We start from the raw sequence: 17,333 nt of genomic DNA on the forward strand, positions 1-17,333 counted from the left end.
TACAGGACACACAATGCTGAAAAGTAAACCCAGGATCTAATTATAAGGGTGCTGCAATGCCAAAAAGAATGTATGCACAAGCTCTGGTCCCTTACACTTGAATCAAGGCTCAGATAGGAAATGAGAGGGATTATTAAACCTAGAATAGGTGCCATCTGGATAAAATAAGTCCAAGAATCTTGAACTCAGATTTTCTTGAACTTTGCAAGTTGGACAGATTGTTTCCTTCTCCCTTGCCAGGAAAAACATCATCCTCTTGCCTGGAGTCCATTTAATGACTTCACCTGTATCTTGCAAGGTAATGATGGTCCTCTTCAAAATCTTCTGCCATTCCTTGATGCCTCCAGGGACAGAGAGTCAGGGACAGGATAAGATCTCATCACAGCTCAAGCACAGAATTACAGTCCTTGGTCTGGGAAAAATAGTTATATTCTGAAAGAAGTAAAGAACTTTGCCAATATGTAGCAGCAGGAACCAGGAAATGGGCCTTTGAGAGAATGGGAGTCAAACAGAAATCTAGACAAGAAATATTTTTTGACATGAGAAAATCTTATTTATATTCTGGCAAAGACACCTATGGCTTTTTATCACAGTCTTTTGGGATGCTTCTTTAAAACTTGAGCATGATAATGATTCACAGTAAATTAGTGGAGATTTTGGAACTTCTTTGGTGGGTGTGGTACTGAAGAGATTCCAAGTTTCAAGAAAGTAGGAATATTAAAATGAATATACATATGCAATCTGAGGATCCACAATCTAACAATACCTTCCAAGTTTGCCTTGAGCACAACCTCTTCACCAGGAATAGGAATATTTGGATGGGGGAGGCATTAGCATCATTGAGAAATTTAATGGCAGTTTTCCTCTGTAAACTGAAATTGCTGGTAGAAGATGCTACTATGGAACAGGGAGTCCTAGTGTCAACAAGTTGGACAGGATTGATGGATATTAGAGACTGGTAGCTGCACTTGACTATCAGAACACAGTGGATATTATTTCTGTATTGTACAGCAAGGTCAGAGCAGAAATCAGTGTCTTGAATGTGAAGGAATCCGTGGCATTGGTGATGATATGCTGGTAAATGTGTGGAAACCAGCTTCCAAAAATAGACAACTTTTACTTGTAGCATTTTCCAAATTCCATAGTGTAAATACTCCCACCATGACCATTTTCAAGCTACAAATCTGACTTCACTGAACCCTGAGTTGGAAAGAGATATGTACAATAAGTCCTTGTGAACTGATATGAACTGACTCCACCATACCAACAGGCAACAATGCTTCTAGAACCAGCTGAGATGATTCTCAACTTGTGTCTATAAAAAATCATTCAACCATCAAAATGAAAACACATGGTCCCTTATTTACTTTCTGGATCTAAGGTAGTACATATACTCAAAGACCAGATTCAAGAGAAGACTGAGTTTGCTCTAGGAAGGACTCTGCAATGACACTGCAAGCATGCATGCTAAATATTTCTCTGATCATTCTCAATAGGAACATGTAGTCCTTTGCCAGTGTATAATCAGGAGACTACCCTGACTTTTCAAGAACTGTTCAGTATGGGTTCTGATACTGTTTGATGTTAGTTCTGACCAAGGGACCTAAAATGTCATCACAGTCCTAAAGCTAGAGAAGTAAATTAGGGGATGCCAGATGATAAATAGAATCCTGGCCTTAGTCCATCTCACAAGTTCACTGAATCTGCAAACATATTTCTAGGGTTATATCTCTGGTCTCCAAGTGTACAATAAGGATAGATGCAGTTGAGTCCTCACCTCCATTCTCTGACCTGTGAAATAAGGGTCACTATGGTAATAATGGCCAGAAGTCCCTGAAATTGACTAACTTTTCACTTTCTACTCTTACCAAAGTAGTTAAAAGAAGCTCAGTCCAGAAGAAATCACAGATTTAGCACTACTATCAAAGGCTTAAAAGACATAATGGTGTGGGTCTTGTCATATCTTCATTTATTTTGCTTACCTATGTGGTCCCTGCATAAATAAACAAATAAATAAATAAATAAATGAATGAATAAATAAATAAATAAATAAATAAATAAAACAAAGAGGGGGAAAAGCCAATCCTAATGAATTAAGGCAATGTTTTCCTGAACTACCATAAATTTAAGGAAGTGGTAGTTCCAATCATAGTTTTTGAGGTGGATTTAATATCTTCATTGAGAAAATCTAATAGCACTAGGTATGTAACTATTGAATTGCAAGTGCATACTTCTCAAGCCCCATCAATAAGAAGATCAAATGTAGTAACTTGCCTATGGCAGAGAAAGCAACATGCTTTCATTGTCTTTCTCCAGGACTATGTTAACTTTCTTTCTCTCCATCACAATAAGCCCATATGAATCTCTATCATCTTAGAATTCTGTAGAATAATGTTATATTCCTCAATATGGTATCTTGCTCAATGGACTTAGTGAGCAAGAACTGACAAGTATTCTACATGCCCTAGTAAAATATATGTATATTAAAGGGTAAGAAATGAAACATAGGAAGATTGAGAGACCTGACATATTGGTGAAGTTTTAGGAGCACAGTGGTTTGGGGCACATCAGGATATTACTGCTAATACAAAGGACAAATTGCAGTGATTTGTACCTCCTACTATTAAGAAAAAGGCATAGTGCAAGTGCAGTGGTGCACACCTGTAATCCCAGTGACTCAGGAGGCCAAGGCAGGAGTATCACGAGTTCAAGACCAGCCTCAGCAACTTGGCAAAGCCAAAAGCAACTTAGTGAGACTCTCAAAATAAAAATAAAATAAAAAGGGTTGGGGATGTGGCTCACTGGTTAAGAAAGAAAAGAAAAAAGTCATAGTGTTATTGGACCTTGGATTTGCAGGTAGACTATACCACACTGACCAAAATTTCAAATGACTCAGAAGTCTGCCAGTTTCAAATAAGGCCAAAAATGAGAGAGAATTCTGCAGGAGCCCCATTGGCACAATAACCCTACTGGGGATATATGATTCAGTATAGCCAGTGGTGTTTGAGTTATCCATACTAAGTAAGGTTGCTCCTATTGCCAAGCCCTAATTGGAAAGTTAAAGTACTCTAAAGTTCTGTGAAAAGGCAATAACTTCTATAACAGAAAACTAATTTCCATTTGAAAAACAGCTTCTTGTGTGCTACTACTGCACTCCCTAACAGAAACTAGATGCCTGACCAGGAGCTACAAAATGATACCAAGCAAATTAAATGAAGATATGATGAGACCATTGCCCTTATATTTTTCAAGTCTTTGAAACTAGATGTCTGACTAGGAGATACCAACCAAGTCATGAGCTGAAATTATCAGTTTCACCAAGTCATAAGGTTGGGTGATCACAGCAGCAATTACCTATCTAATAGAAATTAAATTTTTGGAATCAGACCCAAGTGGGCTCAAAATACATAAATAAATCATGTGAACATGTGGCCCAGAGTCCCATGTCTTCTATAATGCACTGATGTCTCTCCTATAATGGACCTATGGTCTCATGGGGTCTCATGACCAACTGATGAAGGAGAAAAAAATTCAGACCAGGTTTACAGATGACTGAAAACAACATACTGGCATTAACTAAAAATGAACTTTCATTTTCATATACTTGCTCATTTATTTGAAGGAGGGAGAAATGATGAAAAAAGATGTTTATATGTGTGTGTGTACATACAATACTATATATAGAGAGAGAGAGAGAGATCTTTGTGTATGTGTGTGTTTATGTGTATTCATGCAAACACAGAGACTCCTTCTCATTGGTAAATGACTTAACTGGTTAGTTTGAGGTCAAGAAGGAATAAGATCAAAAAATTAGGGGACTAAGTACTAGGGAGTGGGAACAAAGAATGTAGACCTTTGTGTTCAACCCACCATCCAGCATATACTTACCACAGAGGAGACTTTCAATAATCAAGTAACCAAATGCCTCATCCTGTGATTGTCCCCAAGCAGCTCTTTAGCCACTCCAGTCCTGACACAATGAGCCCATTAACAAGGTAAATATGGTAGCAAAGATAGAGGTAATGGACTCTCACTCACCAAAGCTGAGCAGTATAACATAAATTTCAAGTTTATATTACTTGTATAGTGGAATAGAAAATTCATACGCAGTAGAGCAGGTAAACACATGCTTTCACCCCACTCTCAATTCTTTTCTTTGAATCATCATCATCCTGAATTATGGAATCCTTGGTACTCCACCTTCTCCCATTCCTAAATTTCAAGGGCCAACTCCTCCAAGAAGATTCCTGAATTGATCTTTATACAACCCTGTCATGACAACCACCAACAACAATCTCAGATCACAGATTTATGGAGACCTTTGTTGATTAGAACTTGATCTTGTATATTGTAGGTGAGTTTCCTGAGACAATCTGTGTTCACCCTTTAATGCGGCTCAAGGCCAGCTAAACCATTAATTTCTGGGCTGTGTAGTTGATTCTTCTTCAGGATGGCAGATTTTCCTAAAACAGTAGGACTGATTTGTGCAAACTGTTCTGCATCTGAGTTCCCCTTTGATCATCAAACTAAGTGTGAGCACAAAGAGGCAGAGCAGTGTGGTTGACACTACTGGAAAGTGTGGAATCTACTAAGAAAATTCACATTCAGATCCTGGGTCTATCATTTAGATGCTGTATAATTCTGAACTTCGGCGTCTATGATGGTTAATTTTATGTGTCAACTAGACTGGACCATGTAGTGACCAAATATTTAACATTATTCTGAGAGTGTCTATGAGGATGTTTCTGGATGATTTTAACACTTGAATCAGTAGACTGAGTAAAGAAGATTGCCCTACCAGTGTGGATAGAACTGATCCAATACATTTAAGGCCTGAATAAAACAAAGGTCTACATAAGAGAGAATTAACAAAATATGGAGTAAGAGAATTCACTATCTTTGAACTGAGTCATTAGTTTTTTCCCACCTTCAGACTCAAACTCAGACTAGATCTTATACTATCAGCTCTCCTGATTCTCATTTCTTCAGATTTGAACTAGACTGTATCACCAGCTCTCCTAGGTGTCCAGCTGCAGATCCCAGACTTTTCAGCCTCCATAACTGCAAGAGACAATTCCTTATAATCTGTATGTGTATTTATATTTATATGTGAATGTATCTATAGACCAACAGAATATATGTAAAAAAGTATACACAGTATACAATATAAAAAATATTATGTAAAATATATATTATACAGATATTACATATCATGTATAGATATAGATAGATCTACTGGCTTTAATTTATATCATTAATATATAATATAAAATATATATAAGTGTATATTACATATTATATATAGCATATTATGCAATATTATATAATGTATATCTTTTATTGAAAATATAGCTATATGAGAAAATGTATATTATGTAAATATACATATATTATTTATACTATTATATGGTATATATTATGTAGTATGCATTACCTATAGCAATATATTATATAATAAATATATCCAGATTATTTATATATACATGTGTGTGTGCTACTAAAATATATATCTTTCCTATTGGTTCTATTTCTCTGGAGAACCCTGATTAATACAGTATCTTTGTGTATCAAAGATATCTATATAGAATATATAGACATAGGGATGTATATCTATATAGAAGTATGCCTTAAGAATCATTGCTAAGATACATGTGAGGAAGCATATTGAATGTGGATTTTTCATTTTTATTTATTTACTTATTGCTGGAACAGCTTTACCTGGATATAATTCATATACCATACATTTTACTCATTTAAAGTGCATAACTCTGTGGTTTCCAGTTTGTTCACAGAGTTGTGGAACCATCACCACCATCATAAAAGCAGATTTTTAAACTGCAAAACTTTGCCCACCTATCAATTGGAGTTATCACTGCTCTCCATGCAGAGGGAGGAAAAAAAAAGAATAGGCCTCTTTCCCTTGAAGAAGAATTTGTTTTGCAACTCACAAAGCACAGTGGGGACCTTTTCTGACATTTGACTTCAGGGCCAAGAGATTTGCTCTAAGTAGCTGGGATCAGGAGAAGTGAGAGGAATGTAGCAAACAAAGCTTTGGTCTAATATTTCATTTTAACCCAAAATAACTTATATTTGTAAAGCTTGTTAGCATTTACAAAGTACATTTCACAAAGTGCGTCTCATTTGATTTTCACAGCTCTGTGAGGCAAGTATGGTTCCCCCATTTCACAGATAAAGAAACTGAGTATACAAGAGTTTACTCACAGCACAAGAATAGTCAGGAACTTACTAGGCACCTCTTGGTACTGATTGCATGATTTCTCATTAACACTTGCTGTGCTAAACTTGACCTAATTTATCCTGCATCCTTTTATAAAATCCTGCATCTGGCTACAGATCTTATAGCCTGCTAACCCTTTGGAGAACTAGATTGAGAAGAAAGGTTTTCTCATGTTTTCCCTAAGAGCCTAATACCCAGCTTAGGGGCTATCTAACATCTTTGACAAAACAAGAAGTAATGTATTTGATGTCTGTCCATAGGTGTTCAATGTCAACACCTATTGAAGCTAAAATTATGTTTCTGTCTTTTCAGAAAGAAAGCCAACTTAAAGAGAGCCAAAGTTCAAAGTCTCCTGACATTTAGGTTGTTCGAAGGTCCAGGATTAAGGTAAGCATACCCACTCTAGCCACATCCCAGTCACTGGGACACTCATTTGGGTGCAAAGATCTTGATCTACAGCAGGAAACGTTCTGCCAGTGCTTCCCTCCTTGAGCTCTGTCTGGGTCCTCAAGGTTACAGGAGAAAACAGTGGTCCAATTAGGAAATCATCTCTCAGGGAAAAAAAAAAAAAAAAAAAAAAGAGACAGCATATGGAAAATGGAGTGAAATTCCTTTAGTGAAGTTCTTTCAGGGGAGGTGAGTAATTTACCAAATGCAGGGCAATTTTTGCATCTGGCTGGTGCAGTGGGACACCATGAAGTAATTGAGACTGAATTACAGAGACTTTGATTATGAGATTGGGTTTTCGATAAGGCCACTCAGCTCACACAAGCCACTTGTATCTTCTCCAATGGGAACCAGAGGAATTCACATTGGGTCTGATTTGCAAATGACTCTTCCCCTTCATTAGCATCCCCAGGATGGAATAGAGTTGATGGTGAGATTTTAATGAAGTATTTAGCATCTTTCATTGGGGCCAATAAACATTATCTCCCTTCATCAGACCAAAAGAAGGGCAACCAGGTCCTTTAGGGGTCATCCATCCATCCTCCTACTGTCTTCCTTGTAGATCTTTCCAAATATTTGCAGGAACAGAGGTAAATCTTGAATTTTCAAAACAATTTTCCTCCTATCATTCAATCTAGGGTCAAAGCCATAACACATGGGATAGGAGAGGGTTATCTAGCATGTGATTTAGGAATCTAGGACAAAGTAGCAATCAATATAGTATCAAGAATTGTTATGGTTTGGATCTGAAATATTCCATCAAAAGCTCATGATGAAAGCATGGTCCCCAGTGCAGAAAGGTTCAAAGGAGGAAATTTAAGGCAATGATTAGGGCTCTGATCTCATCAGTGGATTAATCCATTTGCTGGATGAATCCATTGAAAGCTGAATGTATTACTATTTAGTAACTGTAGGCAGGTGGGGCATGGTTGGAAGATCGTCACTGGAGGCTTGCTCTTAGAGACTATATCTTGTCTCTGGATTCCTCTCTCCTTTCTCCTCTTCTCTTCTCTTCTCTTCTCTTCTCTTCTCTTCTCTTCTCTTCTCTTCTCTTCTCTTCTCTTCTCTCTCTCTCTCTCTCTCGCTCTCTCTCTCTTTCCTTTTCTCCCTCTCTCTCTCTCTCTCTCTCTCTCTTTCTTTCTCTCCCCTTCCCTCTCTCCATCTCTTTCCCCAGCTACCATAAGCTGAGCAGCTTTCCTCCACCACGCCTTTCTGCCATGATGTTTCTGCCTTGGAGTAGCTGACCATGGACTGAACCTCTTAGACCATGAACCCAAAATAAATCTTTCCTCTTCTAAGTTGTTTTTGCCAGGTATTTGGGTCACAGCAACAAAAACCTTAACTTTAAGCACAAGAATGCTTAAAGGGTCACAGTAGCCTAGTCTGACTACTGCCACCTATCTCTTGCCTTGGTGCCTACCTAGGCTCTGCACACACTCTCCTTTGTGTGCTCTGGCAGTAAGTAACTGAGTTACCCACTCTGAACCTCCAAAGCAGAAGGGCCAGAGTTCCCATGGACATTGCACTCCTGGTCACTGAATTTTTCTTCAATTATCTTTAGAAGAAGGAGGAGGAGGAAGAGGAAAGACTGCTTTTGTTTGTTGAAAGGCAATTATTAATTACTAAAGACATGTCTTTTTGAATATTTTATTTCAAAATCCTTAACAAATTGAAGGATAAGTAATAGTATTTCCATTTCGCCAATGAGAAAATTGAGACAAACAGAGGGTAAGAAATTAATCCAAGTTCATACAGACAGAAAGACCCAGAACTTTACCCCACATCTGATCAACTCCATATGCTGCTTCTTATTCCGGATTGCCTTCATTTACAAAGGCAGCTGCTGGCGGAATTTTATCTTCCTTGGGGAAAAAAAAATCAGTATTTTTTCTTAAGGTCTTCAACTGATTAGATGAGTTCCATTCATATTATGAATTACTAATGTAATCTGCTTTACTCAAAGTCTACTGATTTAAAGGTTAATCTCATCTTTAAAAATACCATCACAGAAGCATTTAGACTAGTGTTTGGACAAATATCTGGATACTGTGGCCTAGTTGATGCATTAAATTAGAGATCATTCTCAGCATTGGCTTTCCAATTCATATGTGTTCACTTATCCAACCAGAGCCTGCAGGGCAAGGTCCACAGTCTTCTCCATCTAAGAAAAGATGATAAATAACCCCAGAAATCTGACCATAGTGCAGCCAGAAGAAAGAAGGAAGGGTACACAGGCTGGCCTTAGAGGCACACACAACAATTGGTATTTCATATCCCTTTCCTTGCCTAGGGCTCATTTTCTCTCTACAACTTTTTAACAACATCACCAAACAAACAAACAAGGCAGGAGATGGTGGTGGGCAGCTGAATTACAAGATTGAAGAGTTAATATGAATGCTTTGGTCAGTCAGTTACCAAGTCTTTAAAAAGTGACTGGCCCTTCCCACTTCCCCTCATGTCCACATATCCAAAAAGAATGCTCTGGGTTGTACGGGTAGTAGCCTAGAGAAATGCCAACATTTACCCTGGGAATTCCAGACCCTCCTAATCAGAGGATATAGTATCAGGATACAAAAATTCTTGACAGGCTAAAATGATGGTCTGACTCTAATAAAATGAACCTTACTGGAAATAAATGTGCAATCCTTCAATTAGGTCCTAAAGGAAGTAACACAAAATAAGACAACTACCAAGAAGGATTCAAGAAGACCTTGCTTTTTAAAAATTGTATCTGGCTTGCATTCTCTGGTGAAGCCTTTATCAACTTTCCTACTGAAATACCCATGGAAACATAGATAAGGATAAAAATTCACAACACTGAAAACTAAGACTGATGGACAACTTAATGACAAAATCTAGAGGGAATCTCTGCTTCCTAAGTGGCAAGCAGAATTGGAATTTTAAGAACCTTCCCAGGCTTAACCTCATATCACATGGAGGTTTTGACTCACTGTGGCAGAGCCTGCTGCTTCTCAACATCTGTGTTTTCTTCTGCTTCCTGGATCCTCAAAGAGACTATATTTTATAGGCTTCTTTTTCACTCAGGTATATCTATGTGCCTGAGTTCTGGTTGATGGAACATGTACACAATGGGCAACCCTCAACTGGTCCATAAAAACCTCCTGAGCACAGTCCTCTATCCTCAGACTGAATGGAGACAGTCCCAAAGAGAATGGAGACTCAGATGGAAAGAACCAGGTCCCTCTGTGAGTAAGTGGTTCAGAACTAGCCCTGATCTCACCCCTCAACCCCAGCACACACTGTACTATGATGTGAGAAATGACCTTTCACTGTGTTAGCACAATGAGATTTTGAAGTTCTTTTGTTACAGAATATAGTCGACTCTGATGTATTCACAAAACAGAAATGACCTGAAAAGTTCAGAAAACATGATATACCTGTCATTCTCTAGCTCCCAATAGATTCTATTAGTACACCTAAGAAAAAGGTTGTATCTGGAGTCAGCAACAGGAAAAACCTTGATAGCTGAATATACTGCTAATCATAACTTCCCATTCATTCATGTCAACAAATGTTCATTTTGTACCTACTAAGTGCTAAGTCTGTGCTAAGTATTGGAGCAATAAATGAAATAGAAATAAACCCTGCTCTATAATAGCTCAAAATCTAGTAGTATATAACAACTAATTACTAGACATTATAGACCAACTTGGAGCACAGAGTGGTCTCACACATATAACAAGGAAGTGAGATCTAGTGTGTTTAATAGTACAGCACATTTGAGAACCAGTATATGGAGCCCAAGAGCTTGCGTTGCTAAGAATTAGACCAGAAATCATGTATATCAATGTGTCCACTGACTTGTTCCAGTGGGATGTGGTACACACACCCTAAAACACCAAGCCTGCAAGGTCTTGCTTCACTAAAGGTGAGCAAGAGAAAATGTCTGATAAGAAACCTGAAGTATGGGGCCAATATTATCTAGAAGACTCTGCCAGAGGCAAGAAGCACAGGTTCCAAAGGGCAGGGCCAAGAGGTAAGCAGATCAATCTTTTTCTATTAGAAATACAATGAAACTATTGAAAGTACTTCAAGACAAAAAATTAAATTCTACCACATCTATTTCCAAATAACTTATGCAACAACCATTTTCATCATTCTACTTCTATACCTCTGAAAATGATATACTACTGGATTCAGAAGGAAATTTCCAGAAGTTATCTGAGACTTTTTATAGAATGCAAAAATACAACACCTTTAAGAGACATAAACAAAACTCAGAAATTAATTTAAGAAATTAAAATAGCTTGACTAAGAGACATGTGTGATATATGGAAGAATTTGAAAGAAATATATACATATATACATATATACATATATATACATGCACGCACATACATACTTGTGTATATATACACCCACATATATGTACATACGTGTATGTATTAGAAGAATTAGAGATTAGAGTCTATTTTGGAGTTAGTAAGGAGAAACTTTATTGGGGAAGTGAAATCATAACTTGAAGGATGATTTTTGAAAAATCTTCCTTGAACATAGAGGCAAAGGACAAAGCTGAAAGTTAGGGGGAAAAAATGACCACACACATGTTTAAACTAGTTAGAAGAGGGAAAAGAATAAGGAATTGTTATAATTTTAGTCTTAAATAGAGGGTAATGAAAAATAATGTTTCACTGTTGACTTAAAACATTCAGTGAAATGTTTTCATATTTTTGTCATTTTGAAAACTAACAAGTACATTTTTAAACTTTAAGAGAATTTAATATGGTCTCTCTGCTTTCAAACAATAAAAATGATAAGCAAAGAGCAAATTAGTCCAAACACCAAAGGATGGAAAAGGAGGTCATGAACAATAAATGTGTATATTGGCATCAGATCTGCTATTTTGCTGCCGCCATTATTCTCCCTCCCCCACACCACTTTACAACCCAGATTGTTAGGCTGCCAACTTCCTAGCCAGTAATTGGCCCAGATTGTTAGCCTGCGAACCTCCTCGCCAGCCACTGGTCCATTATTATTAGCCCATGAAATTCCACTACTTAAGGATAGCTCCCCTGACAACATTTTCTCTCTCTCCTCCTCCTCATTCTTTCTCTCTCTCTCTCTCTCTCTCTCTCTCTCTCTCTCTCTCTCTCTCTCTCTCTCTCTCTCTCTCTCTCTCTCTTTCTCTCTCTCTCTCTTTCTCCCTCCCCCTCCTTTTCCTTCTCCCTGCAGGGAGACACTGCCTGTCCACTTAATAAAATCTCTTGTGTGAGTTCCCCCGTCTGGAGTGGTTTCTGGGTGCTTTCAGTGTACATGGTGGATATTTATTTTTCCTGGCTGCTCAGCATCTGGCAGGTCTGGTCCTGACTCCTAGAAGCTGAGGGTCATTTCATTTTCCTAGCCCAGGCTTCCATCTTGGTTCAGCCAGTCAGATGCTTAGCATGAGACTTTGAAAGTTGAAGAAGTGGTACATGTGTAAGTGCAGGTAGAGATTATTTAGGGGTGGCTACTATGACATCAAGAGTCCAGGAGCACAGTACCTATAATCCAAAACAACAGTGAAATTCAGGGGTAGCAGTAGCAGGAGTGTAGCTACATGTCCTGTCATGATCTATGTCAAGATCTTGGCTCTGTCTTAACTTCCACTGTTCCTGCTGATTTTGAGAGCCTGTTTTCCTCTTTCCAGATATTCCTCTGAGACTTTCCTCTTCTGCTTATGTTAGACTTTGCTTCTATTGTGTGCAAACAAGAACCCATTGGCTACAGCATAAAACCAGACAATAGCAGTAAACCTAAATATATTACCTGTAACAATAAAAGCAAATGGATTAAAAATTCCTTTCAAAAACCAAAAAGGAATCTCAGGGTTGAGTTTTAAATTTTTAATAATGTATTATTAGAAGAGAGACACCTAAAACAAAATAGTGCAGAAAGGTTCAAAGTAAAAAGAGTGGCATCTGTTAAATGCAAATAAAAGAAGCAAAGGGGGGATGTTAATACAAGTTAAAACAGAATTTAAGAAAAACAATCAAATTGGATGCAGAGGTTAATTTTACATTTTTACTTATTTTTAATCAGACGAAATTATTATGAGAACAGATTATTTTAAAAATTAAATGAATGTAGAAATATATGGAATAAAACATGAAAATGTTTTCTTCCATTCTTCTACTACTCCATCCCTAAGAAGTAATCTCTAATTAATCCCTAAGAAGTATTTGGTGCATTTATTGCTAGACCTTTATGCATGTATATACTCACAGATTCACAGACAAATATAAGACTATGAAGGCTTTGTTAAATCATAGTTGTGACCATGTGGTGTGTCAGTTGTAGCAGCTGAGGTGCAGTTCTGAGAGTCAAGTTCATGTTCCCTAGGCAGCAACCAGTCAATCACTAAGCACAGAAGCCATTGCTGCAGTACAGTTACCAATGCAGAACTCCTCTGTGGGCAATCTTTGTACCAAATCTCTCTGTGGTGCTGGCAGTCAGCCTCAGTGGCTCTTTCTGTTCAGTCTTCCTTCCTCCTCTTCATTCACAGCACCTCTCTTTATCATGGGTAAAGCTTTTCTTGCCTACCGCAGATCTCTCTCCCCTTTATCTTTCATGAGCATAACTCCAATTAATTTCTTGCATTTCTAACCCCATCTTGGCACCCAAATGACATTATTGGTATCAGAAATCATCCAAGAAAACAAAGGTAGACATGGGTTGTTAAGGCTGGACCACTCACTGCTTGGCAGAAAAGGAGGACTCTGTTGAGTGTTATGTGGGACCATGGGTAGTCTGTGGGACAAAGTAGTGGTAAACTTTTCTAGAATTTTCACCAGTGGTGAAACTGCTAAAATTTTCACCAGAGGTGACTTAAAAGAATACCGCAGGGCAGGGGAACATCCTGGCATCTTGCAAGGTGACCTGGAAAGCAAGGCACAAAAGGCCGTGGGGTCAGCTGATGATTACAAAGATGATATGGATGCCCTACAGACATCCTAAGAATGTTAGCAATAAAAAACTAAGTTGAGAACACAGGGCCTCTTTGATAAAGGATCGCATCTCCAGCAGTGGGAGGATGGATACAACTCAAGATCACAGTTTGGACCAGGAAGGTTCAAAGATGATTTTGTGACTCAATCAAGGCAGTTTTATATGTGAAAGCCAGGGCCTATACTGGGGAAACCTAGGTCCCTTAAAAGTGGTTCAGGAGAACTGGGTGAATATCTCAGAGGAGTGGGTCTCTGTAGATTCCCCTAAACCCTCAGAGGCTGCAGAATTGCCCACCCTTCCCTATTAAGAGCTGGAACTATGCAACCGTACTGCAGAGGCTTCTCTCATACAAGGTAAAAAGAAAAAACCACCCTGCAGAGGCCTTCCCTACCTCCTCCTGGCTGCCAGATCTGATAACTAGAGGTAAGTCCCAGTCTAACTGGCAAGGAAAATGCTGGGCCTAATAAGGGAGGAAAGAGATTATATTATACTCTAATAAGAATTAGCTAATGCATTCAGGCAGGAGCCAAAGTGCTCATGGGATTGAATTCTTAGGCTGCATGCTCAAGGGACGTAAGACTGGATAAACAAGGGTTCATCGACTTAGGGGTGTTCTCTCAGGAAATTAGATTTAATGCCCTGGTAAAGACTCCATCAAGGGGTTGGGAGGCAGACTACCTACTAGAGTGGCTCGTAGAAGCCTGGAGAGAGTGATGGCTTATGCTGAGTAAAGTTGAAATTTCTAAATTGCTATGACAGATGGAGGCAGGGATTAAAAAGGCTCAGAAAAGTAAGGCCAGAAACCACTTAAGGATTATGTGAGTTGGGCAGGCACAGGCCATTAGGAGTGACCTGGTGAGATGGGTACCTGAATCACTGTAAAGTTCAGCTGTAGTTCCCCTCTATAGGCCAGGGATGCTGGTAGATGTGGTCACAGAGCCTGGCTGCATGGCAATAGGGAGAATGTCCTTCAAATTCCCCAACACCAAGTGATAGAAGTCAAGTGACAACATTTACCCACCAGAAGCCAAAAAGTTTCAATTTCCATAATGACTGGCAAAGTCATAGAGACAGCCAAGGGAGTCTGACCTATAGAGAATTATGGAGATGGTTAACAGAACACAGTGTCCCTAGGGGCAAAACGGATGGACAGCCAATAAAGCTCTGCTGAATACATACAACCAAAAGAGTAAGAATGTGTGACCAGGAGAGGGAGATCAGTTGCCTGAATAAAAAGTCAATTTCTTGCAAAACCAATTTCCAAATTTAGAAATGATCTGATGAGATGGCCATGTCCCCAGGATAAAGGAAAGATGGCAATCTGGGAGAAATGACAAAGAATAATGCTATCTTTAAAGGATGCAGGAGTGATGGTCCCTTTGTATCTCTACCTGATTCACCAGCCTGACCCCAAAAGAAATTAGATGGATCCTAAGGAATGAGTGTAAACTCCCACAGGATCAACCAAGTGGTGGTCCCTGTCACAAATGTTGTGTCAAATGTGACATTGTTCCTAGAGCAGAGTAATAAGGTCCTAGGAATTTAATATTCTCTCATGATTTGACAAGTACATCTGTCTGCACTGACCAAGAAAGAGAACAGAAACTGTTCACACTCACGTGGAACAGACCATACTCAATTTCAGTTTTTCCCCTAGACTGTTATTCTCCTACCCTCTGTCATAATATAGGCTAAGGAGGTCTGGAATATCTGCTCATCCCATAGAATATTGTAAATTACATGTACATGGAAAGTGATAAATGGCCTGGCTGGTATCAAAGGCTAATCAAGGAAAAACACTGGAAAAAGACCAGGGATATAGGCCTATGGGGGGTATATGGAAGTGGACACTACTGAGATTTATTTTGCACCATGTATCATTGTCCCCCAGAAAGCACCTATCATTGTCCCTGGAGAAGAGGGAGTCATATCCATGAGATTCACTAATTGTATCATATATCATACTATTCAGAAAACAGAAGGTTGGGTTGGCCCACTGAAGGAAAATATAGTTGAAGCTTGGAAGCAATATTCTTCAAAGATATAGTGCTACCTTCCAGGATGCTGTATATGCAACAAATCAGAGACTACTATATCACTCTATCACAAAAAGGGAAGAATTCAGAGTCTGTACCAAAGGGTAGAAGCAGGAATGAATTCACTACCATGATCCCTGGTCCACTGGGAGATTTGGGGCTTACCATCCCTACAATTCTTGGCTTTGCAGGACTAGAGGCTCTAGTCTCCAAAGGAGGCAATTCTTGTTAGGAGACATGGTAAAGTTCCTACTGAACTACAAGTTATTGCTTTTACCTGGTCACTTTGAACCCTTTACTTACAGATACTGGAAGCTGAGGAAAAGAATCATCACCTTGATAGGTATGGTTGGCAACAATAGAGTAGCTGATACACATGGTGACAGGGAGAATAAGGGAGCAACTCAGGTGTTTCACTTCAGTGTCTAATGACTGATTGTGGCTATGAAAGGACAAGCAAAGCAACACCAATCAAAGAAGATACAGTTCCTAGGGTTCAGGATTCTCAGGAGTAAGGATCACATGCCAAGGTGAGCCACCAAAGTGCTGATGTGATAGGCAGAGTAACAGAATGGGTAGTGTCAGAGGTGGATGGTGAACACTAACTGCACTGTGGAGGGGCTAATAACCTTCTTATTCTTAGGAAAAGAGGCTCATGAGAAACACGGAAAATCTGCTATCCCAACTTGTTTGGAGAAATGGATCTCAGCAGTTCAAAGCATGGCCTATGACAATTATGGATATGAGCTGTTCAGGTCTTCCTTCAACAAAACTTTCTATGAGGAGTATAGTTAGTCTGCAGATCCAGCAGCATCATTCAAGCCAAGTCACACTTAGCCACTGGCTAACATAGAAAGGATCCTATTACCTGAACCTTCCTACCCAGTGCAGAATTTTTCTATGGGTAATCTTTGCCCCAGTGCTCCCTGTTGGACTGGTGGCCAACACTCCTCTGGGCTATACATCTGTCCGAGGTCCTGCCTACCTAATCCTCCTTCCTTCCCCGCTCCTTCCATGGGGCACATCTACACTGTGGTCTGAAATCTGTCTGCTCCTGCCTCTTCTCTCCTTTAGGTTTCCTGGGTATTATCCACAATCACTATTGTACAATTCTTACTCTACACGCTCTTGGTTTTATTACATTTTTCTTATTTACTTACTTTGTTTTGTTTCTCCTTTTCTTACTTCTTTATTTAAATTCTAACTTTAATTATTTTTATTATTCTTATTTGATAATTCAGGTACTTAATTTTACAAGTTTTCCCTTAAGCAAAACTTTGCTGTAGGTTGATTTAAGTCTTTGCTCTTATGAACAGTGATGTAACAAACATCTTTTCTTTGTGCACATGTTCAAATGTTTTTGATGTACAGATACTTGGAAATAAAACTATTGAATCAAAAGATGTTCCCATTTAAAAATTTTAATTTATAACTGCCAGTTTACCTTCCTCCCCAAAAACTATATTAATTTATATTCTTGGATCATTTTATTGGTAAAATATTATTGACAGTGAAGATATAACACTCAAGAACTTTTATGTGCCAAGTAATATTACACTAAATATAAACCAAAATAAATGCTATAATTATAAGGAGAAACATATGTTCAATTTAATAAGGAAGAAATTTATTCAGATAAACAAATAAAAGGAATTTAATGATCTGAA

The sequence above is a fragment of the Sciurus vulgaris genome, assembly GCF_902686455.1.
Source record: "Sciurus vulgaris genome assembly, chromosome: 1".
Taxonomy (NCBI): Eukaryota; Metazoa; Chordata; class Mammalia; order Rodentia; family Sciuridae; genus Sciurus; species Sciurus vulgaris.